Genomic DNA, 7,861 nt, shown 5'->3' with positions numbered 1-7,861 from the left:
TTTTTTCTGTACACCTTCGGTCCTTCCTATTTATAAAGAAATAAGAAAACTGGCTGTCAAAATTTGCAGTGAAACAAATTCTATGTTATCTTATAAAATAGGTGATATTGCTTGAAGTCATGTGTGCCGAAAATATTAAATGACGTCAAAGGAAATCCCCTACAAATCAGAGGAAGTGACGTTTTTCCGTACATCATTACGCGGGTTTTTTTTTTTTAAATAAATATATCAACATGATTTCTAAAGGTCACAAACAGTAAGTGAATCAACTTATATTTAGTTTATTATATGTAGTATGTATCACATGCAAGACAACTCGTGTAATTGTGTACAATATATAGCATTTAAAAACTTCTAGAGATTCCTTCTAGATACTGTATGACTAAAAGAAAGAAAAAAAAATGGTCGCAGCTAGAGTGCCTTTGATCATGATGGGGCTGCCTGACCAGGTTTCACCTCAGATTACGCAATAAGAAACCTCAGCGCAGATTCCCGACCTGTTAAAAATAGCAGCTAAATCTCTAAATGACATCATACAGGTTTTAAAAATGGGAGAAATTATATATTGGATAATGTAATCTTGCCTCGATAAAAAACGGGACGGGATAGATTGAAAAGTTGCGACCATAGCCTTCTCAGTTAAAGCTCACTGGATGCTAAAACAACTAAGCACTCCCCTCTGAGTCTTCTTAACCTATATAAGAAAATGTATAAAAGGCTGCAGGCTTGAGTCTTCTTGCATAGTCATAATGCATCTCAATTGAACTTGTTTTGTGTATTTTTAGCAACTTCGTCAGTGTCGCAATATTGAAGTTAATGGACTCGACGAGTTACTCAACTCAAGCAGACAACTTTCACGATCCCGCCGTCTTGTATATCTAACACTACATTGTCTAATGTGTCTTTTCTATTTTTTAAGACGATGGGGTGTGATTTGAGGTCATGTAGTTACTATATCCAGGAGATCAAACGATTACATAGAAACTGCTTCTGGCCTGCTAACGCGCCAAATTTTTGTTTATCCTTAGGTCAGCCTTGATCAGGTAGACATGAGTAAAAGGCATTCTAGCCACGACCCAGGCCTTTCGCCAGACTTTGGTGACTGGGTGGGCACTACTATGACCATCCTGTCCCCTACCCCAGATTCAACATATAATTTTTAAAGCCATCATAGAGTAACTTGCAGGGGATTTGACTGTTATATCTAATAAATCGAATGCCTGCATAGAGGCTCCCTCGTTGGCTCACTGCACAGTTTGATGGCATACTACATACAGTTAAACTTATTAACACTCGATACGAAGACATAGCTACGACGATATAGTCGGTTTGGATACTCCAAAAAGAACCAAGCCTCATTAACACAAAAGTAATAAACAAACATAGAACCAATCCAAACCAAACCAATATCGGTAAAGAGCAGGTGTCCCCATCTTTGTAGTGAAATATTACACACGGAAACGCAGGTGATTAGAAAGTGCGCGAGGAATGTAGAGGTTAACAAATGTCAGTGGATTGATTTGGCAAATGTGTGTTTATATATATATATATATATATATATATAACAATTGAAGTTCTATATTCTTGTGACATTTATGCTTAATTTATGTCTGATGTGACAAAGATGTGGAGTAAAATAAACTAGGAAAGGAGGAATGGTAGAGAAAACGAAAACAATTCATTTTCTGACTTCTTATATTTCGAAGTTTTGTCTGAGTTTATCTCTCTCTCAAAAGGATTCCTTGGATCTTTCTGATTTGGCGGGCACCATTTTTTATTTATGTTCATGTGCGTGTGTTTTGGGATGGAGACGGGTAAAATGGACCTATCTGTTCTCCTGACTATTCAGGTATATTTTATTGCATTTTCAAACTAATACGGTGAATTGATAGAGAAAATTTGCTTCAAATCTTCGCGTTCGGAATTCATATTCCACCGAGGTCGACTTCGTCTTATTCTTTCGCGGTCTATGGAATAAAAGTACTTGTCCAAGCCAATAGATTTATAAAGTAATGCATCGGACGAGATGATTTGTTGTACCATTCAAACAGCAACGTCTGCGACAACACTGATGTCGGGCCGTGCCAGGAGGCAGTCCTTCGATATCACTCGTACCCTCTAGCTATGACACCGATGTTGTCAGAATATTCTGACAAGGTAACCTTCGGTATGAGGATACGTCGTTCACTCCCTTTTTCACCCTAGCCTCTCTGTATCTGATCGCGTGTACTAATGCCGACGGTTACCTTGTCAGAATATTCTGACAACATCGGTGTCATAGCTAGAGGGTACGAGTGAGGGCGGTCCGCTCCGGACGAAATCTTTAATGGGGGCGGCACTTTTAGACAGTATAAATCTATATAGAATGAGGGAGGGCGGGATTGCCCTAAATTTTTCCATAAATTTTTTAATGTCATCTCTATGTAATTGCATTCGCTCCCCGACCCCGTATTCACTTTTGTATTGTCCCCTCTATGTTTGGCCCTTGTGGCCAGAATAATATTAACTGCAAGCTCAAGGGCCACCACAGAAGACACACTCGAGCAACTCCTCTGGAAGAGACTGCATGCACGAACAGCTAAGTGATGTCCTTCAAGGCCTTAGCATTGTAGAGCAAAGCCATTGTCTTATGAGACATACCGACATCTCGGAATTAATGATAGTTTGACCGTTTTGGAAATCCCTCTTTTCAATAAAGATTATACATTTCCGAGCTGTTAACCTCATCTTTATCATGTATGTTCTCCAAAGTTAAATTTAATTGACCAGAAAATTATAATCTTGTTAACAACAATTCAGACAATTTATCCCACAAAGTAATATTAGAAAGATAATGTGTTAAAAGTTCTTCTCTATCTTTATCAGTCTTTTGTGATTCCTCGACAAATTTACCATGTTAATAATCACTATCAACTTTGTTTAGCCTGTCATAATAATTATATAATAATAAATACTTCACTTACATAATATAAAACATGACTGCGATTTCATCTACAAGCTTCCTACGTTTTTTTTTTTTTTTCAAGTTATGAACTTTTATTTTCATGTCTTCTTTTTTCTTATTGTTTCCAACATATTACCATATTTTTATTATGTTGGACAATTTCTATTAGCAGACAACAGTTATATTATTTCTTTCACATCTAAGATGCTTTACTAGAATATTAAATCGACCCAGTATTTCTTGACTCGTACTTTATATTATCTATTAATCAAAATCTCTAATTAAAAGAGAAGAAAGTAAATGAAATGTTAATTGAAAAAAAAAAAAAACTATTTCAAATGTGAGCAAGGGCATATCTATGCTATGAACTTCGATTACGGATTACCGGTTCGATCCCACAACGTCACATTTCGGTAAGCATGTTTCTTTTGTAACTTCGGTGTGAGTGGTGTTAGGTAGATGGAAATGGTACAGAAGCCTGTAGCGTTTATGTATGTGTGTCTGTGCGTCTGTTTTACATTTTAGTCGGAAAGAAACAGCAATGTCTATGACTCTTTCAGGAACTAAGTGGTGAGTGGGGGTATTAAACAGGGCAACAGTTTAACATTATCATTTGTGTGTGTGTATATATATATATATATCGGCTACTGTATATTGACGAAAAAAAGGAAAAATAAGAAAATCGTTAATTTACAGATAAAGTACCATGAGCTAATTCTTCGGCATCAATTTAGTCATTGCTTTGTCATTCTCGCCGTCAGAAATGCAGTCGGTGCTTGGTCTGTTGCAAACGTGTAACCAACGACGCTATTCTTCACAAATAGCGATTTAAAATATAACGATGTAGTCTGTTAGAAAAGGTTCTACTTTACACTATTTGTATGTATACGTTTGTAATCTGTAGTTTATGCTGTAGTTTATATGTTTATTCTTTCGGTTCCATCATACAAGCATGAAATGATACCAAATGGTGTAGCGTGGTGTGTGCAGACCAGCCAGCGGTAGCCACTTTATGTACACAGGAAGGCTAAGGGTGTCCTGTCTAACACATGTAAAACACAGGACATATTTCTTTGGCATCCATGCATCATATGTGAAACATTCTTCCTTTTTTTTTTTTAACCACCAAAGCAAGTAGGGATTTAGGAAAAGAAAGCTTTATATTACGTAGAACATATGAAACGAGGGCTAAATAAAAGTTTGAAAACAAGCATAGACTTTTAGGACAAACTTATGAAAATGTTTTGGACAGGCAAAGTTAACGAAGGGTTTGGCTGTTTTGACTTCTACACAGGAAGGCCAAAATCCCAGGCTACGCCAGTCTGCTTTACATGACATTGATATTATCCCAACTCCAAGCATCAGTGTTATTGCAGAATTGTTTGACTGGAAAGAGCCGGTATAGATACTGCATGGCGTCTTGTCCGGCGCTCTTTTTCACCGCCTTAGACTAGTATAATTTGTGTTTTCATCGACCCCGAAAGGATGAAAGACAAAGTTAACCGCGGTGAGTTCTGAACTCAATGCACAAGATCCGGAATATACAATCTCTATCAATTTGCCACTAAATGAACTTTATTATTTTAAATTCTTAAAATTACCTTATATTCTTGTTTAAATTTTACCATTGAAGGCTACAAAACCTCAAGACCGTTTTGTTAGGTCTCTCGAAGACTGACAAACACCAAGCCGGATACTTACCTATCCAACTTCATATTTACACAAATTTTTGTGGACTTCATTTTGAAACATTATACGAGTTGGGTAAGAAAGAAGGAATTTGACGATGTTATTGCATTTATACATTATATTAGCGAAACAAAGAGCAAGTGGGTGGAGCACTGGTCCACAAACCACATGTTGAGTTAAGAGGTCTTAAATTGAAATCGTGTAGTTAGTGCTTTGCCAGCTGAGGCCTCATTCGAAAAAGGATATAGAAATATAATGTTTTCGGCAAATGTGTGTATGTGCACGTACATGGGAGCATGTGTATTAAAACAGAATATTTCAATCAACCATGTAAACACCTAGGACACACGTCATTGAATTGTAGAAAATAGAATTAAAAAAACTGAATGACAAAGTAAAGACGACGACGTATGACAAAAGAAATGGAAGGGGGTAAATGTAAATATATATATATATATATATATAAAGCATTATCCAGGATAAATAATAATAATGAAAAAAAAAAATGAATTTTGTTGTTTCTACCTACCTTAACAGTGTCCTCAACAGAATTTACCAATCCTGGACTCCTCTTCGGTCGACTAGCCATGGACATAAAGAACTCATGGACAAAAACTGACACATAAACATATATATATATGTATAAATAATGTCTCTTCTTAGGTAAAATCCAAGTTAGTTTGAAGACTGTACACAGTATCCATGTAACACACAGGTTTCACTGATTTTCTTTTTGTGCGTGTCGGCGTGTCGTCTGCGTGTAAATAAAGTGTATACCAGTATTATTTCTGCGTTAATCTTGCTAAAGAATTAGTAATACTAGTAGTAAGAAGAATTAATGGAATTGTTGAGAGAGAGAAAGGCGAAGGTTTTAGAATTGAAAGTATCGTCTGCAAACAAACACACGACGTTTGCTTAGGAATGGAGAAAAGTGCAGCCGACAGCTGAGAGCACCAAGCAACAACTATCTTACCCTTAATATTTCTACTACATAGACATAAACATACGTATAGACAGGTTATATTATATTTAACAACAATAATTAAGCGTCATCGTCGACGAAGGTAATAATTAAATAATAAATAATAATAATGACGACTTTGAGTATATGAATGAAACCCTTAACAAGTAGAGGTAAATTGCTAAGGTTTAAATGGCTATTAAAAAAGCGTGGTTTTATTATTATATGAAATAAAAAGGTGCAGCATGAGACGTTAATGACGCCCATACCGCAATGGAAGTGGTTAATATATATGTATAATATTAAATTATATATAGTAATTTTGTAAGGGGTTAATTTTTCAATTTTTTTCTGTGGAATAATGATTTCTTGCTACGAGTATCAATTTATATTACTTTCTTATAGTTAAATAAACTAACGCGTGTCTTAGGTTTATTAAACGGGGAACATAGTGAAATTGTGGCGTTTATGCCTTGCTGTGCGAATGAAGGTGCTAGCAATGCAACAAATAATTTTTAAAAAATTGAAATAATGAAAGTAGAATATAGTAACTCTACTGTCCGTGGTAATAATGAAAAAATATTCACCATGTTTTCAAATATTGGTGTTTGTTGTGAAGGTAAGGAAGAAAAGGGTGAGAATTTTTTTCTGATGAGTACAAAAGAGATTGGGGGTGAAATGGAGAGTAAAAGAGAAAGACAACGAAAGGAAAAAGAGAGATAGAAAGGGAGAATGTGATATTAGAAGAGGAGGGGGAAAAAAGAGGAATAGTGAATGTAAGGTGAAAGTGGTTAGAAAGATACACATACATATAGGGAGAGAAAGAGAGAGTAAAAAGAATGGAAGAGTAAAGGCGATAGAAATCACGGAAAAAAAGTATACTTGTAGAGAAGAGGGCGACAGAAAAAGAAAGTGATTGTAGAAGAGGACGAAGAAGAAAAAGTAACTGGAAATATAAGGTGGGAAGTGGCCGATAGATAGATAGAAAGTGAGAAATAGACGGGAAGGCAGATTTTTATAAGTTTAGCCAGAAGTGGAGTGCATCACTTACTCAAGCTTTCTCTGACTGGGTGGCTTAGATGAACAATCAGGTGCATTCACTGTTTGATTTTGCAGGTTAGTGGTTGTTTTTGTTTAACCCCAGGTCAGCTCTGATTGAAATATGATAAACAGCATTCCAACCGTGACCATCCCGTGTTTTTTTAAGATATAGTGTGCCCCCAACGGACTATCTTATCGAATGCATCCTTTCTTCTAAGACGGCAGTTGTTTATTTAGACAGGTGTTGTTCGATGATGATTTGACTGCTATTTCTAACAGTTTGGCCGACTTCGTAGGGGCTCTACTGCAGGTTAGTGGATGGATAGTTAGTTGGGAAATATAGACAGTGGATGACAAGGTCTGGGGAAAAAAGGACTGTCAAGTCTTGTAGGAAGGGCAACAAGTGCAACACATACTGAAAGAAAATGAATCAGCGACTGAACAGATAGATAGATAGATATTTGGCAATAAGCACAAAAATACAACACACATTAATGTTTACTATTAATACAAGCATTAATTAAAGGATGACTCAATACATCTGAGTATTAAATTTTATTTAATTCTACAAAGAAAAGGTTGACAATTTCAACTTAGTTGCCAAAACTTCGAAATCACTGTCCGCCTTTTCTTTCTGAAAATTATATAGATATATATAGATACTCACATAAATATGCATGCACACACACACATACAAACACTTACACAGAGTGCGAAGGGTGGATAGACGGAACTAGCAAGTGAAAAGTCGAAGTGAAAAGCAAGTGAAAAGAAAAAGAGCGAATGAATGAATGAATGAGAGAAGAGAACGACGTTTTTCTAAACTGATGTTTTGCACGCCTCATGTGTTGTCAAGCCAGATGCACGTGTAGATTTGATAGATATATTTCGTTTTCGTTTCCCTTCCTTCTTTAAAGTTGTTATTTCAGTATTATCAAATAAAGAAATCATTATTTATTTCTTTTACCCCCGCTATCATCTCCGCCCTTTTTTTTTTTTCTTGAATTTTTCGTCTTTTTTTCCTCGTGTTAAGCAGTCAAAAACAATGCTTTCTGAAGGGTTTTTCCGCCTCTTTACCCTCCACTTCTAATTCTAATATATCTACGAGATCGGCCAAACTGTTAGAAATAGCAGTCAAATCTTCATCGAATCACACCTGCTTAAACTGTTGAAAAGGTTGCAAGACGCAACGAAAATTTTAGAAAAATAAAGAAGGAAATAAGTAG

The 7,861-nt window shown here is 35.9% G+C and overlaps 1 protein-coding gene and 1 long non-coding RNA gene across 2 annotated transcripts in view; one reads left to right on the top strand and one right to left on the bottom strand.

The window, feature by feature from the left end:
- The window catches only part of LOC128250452 (uncharacterized), a 289,806-nt gene extending 283,357 nt beyond the window's left edge, over nt 1-6,449 (bottom strand). Inside the window, exons 1-2 of the long non-coding RNA XR_008266466.1 lie at nt 6,182-6,449; nt 5,163-5,387 (exon numbers count right to left, since the gene is read on the bottom strand). This is a non-coding gene — a long non-coding RNA (uncharacterized LOC128250452). The remainder of the gene's footprint in view (nt 1-5,162; nt 5,388-6,181) is intronic.
- A 166-nt stretch (nt 6,450-6,615) lies between these two features.
- Nucleotides 6,616-7,861, top strand: part of LOC106884503 (transcription factor E2F8) — a 45,823-nt gene continuing 44,577 nt past the window's right edge. Inside the window, exon 1 of the mRNA XM_052975415.1 lies at nt 6,616-6,710. The gene's annotated coding sequence lies outside the window, so the exon portion shown is untranslated. The remainder of the gene's footprint in view (nt 6,711-7,861) is intronic.

The sequence above is a fragment of the Octopus bimaculoides genome, chromosome 21 (assembly GCF_001194135.2).
Source record: "Octopus bimaculoides isolate UCB-OBI-ISO-001 chromosome 21, ASM119413v2, whole genome shotgun sequence".
NCBI lineage: Eukaryota > Metazoa > Mollusca > Cephalopoda > Octopoda > Octopodidae > Octopus > Octopus bimaculoides.
Note: the sequence above shows the minus strand (reverse complement) of the source record. Positions and strands in the feature narration are given on the sequence as shown.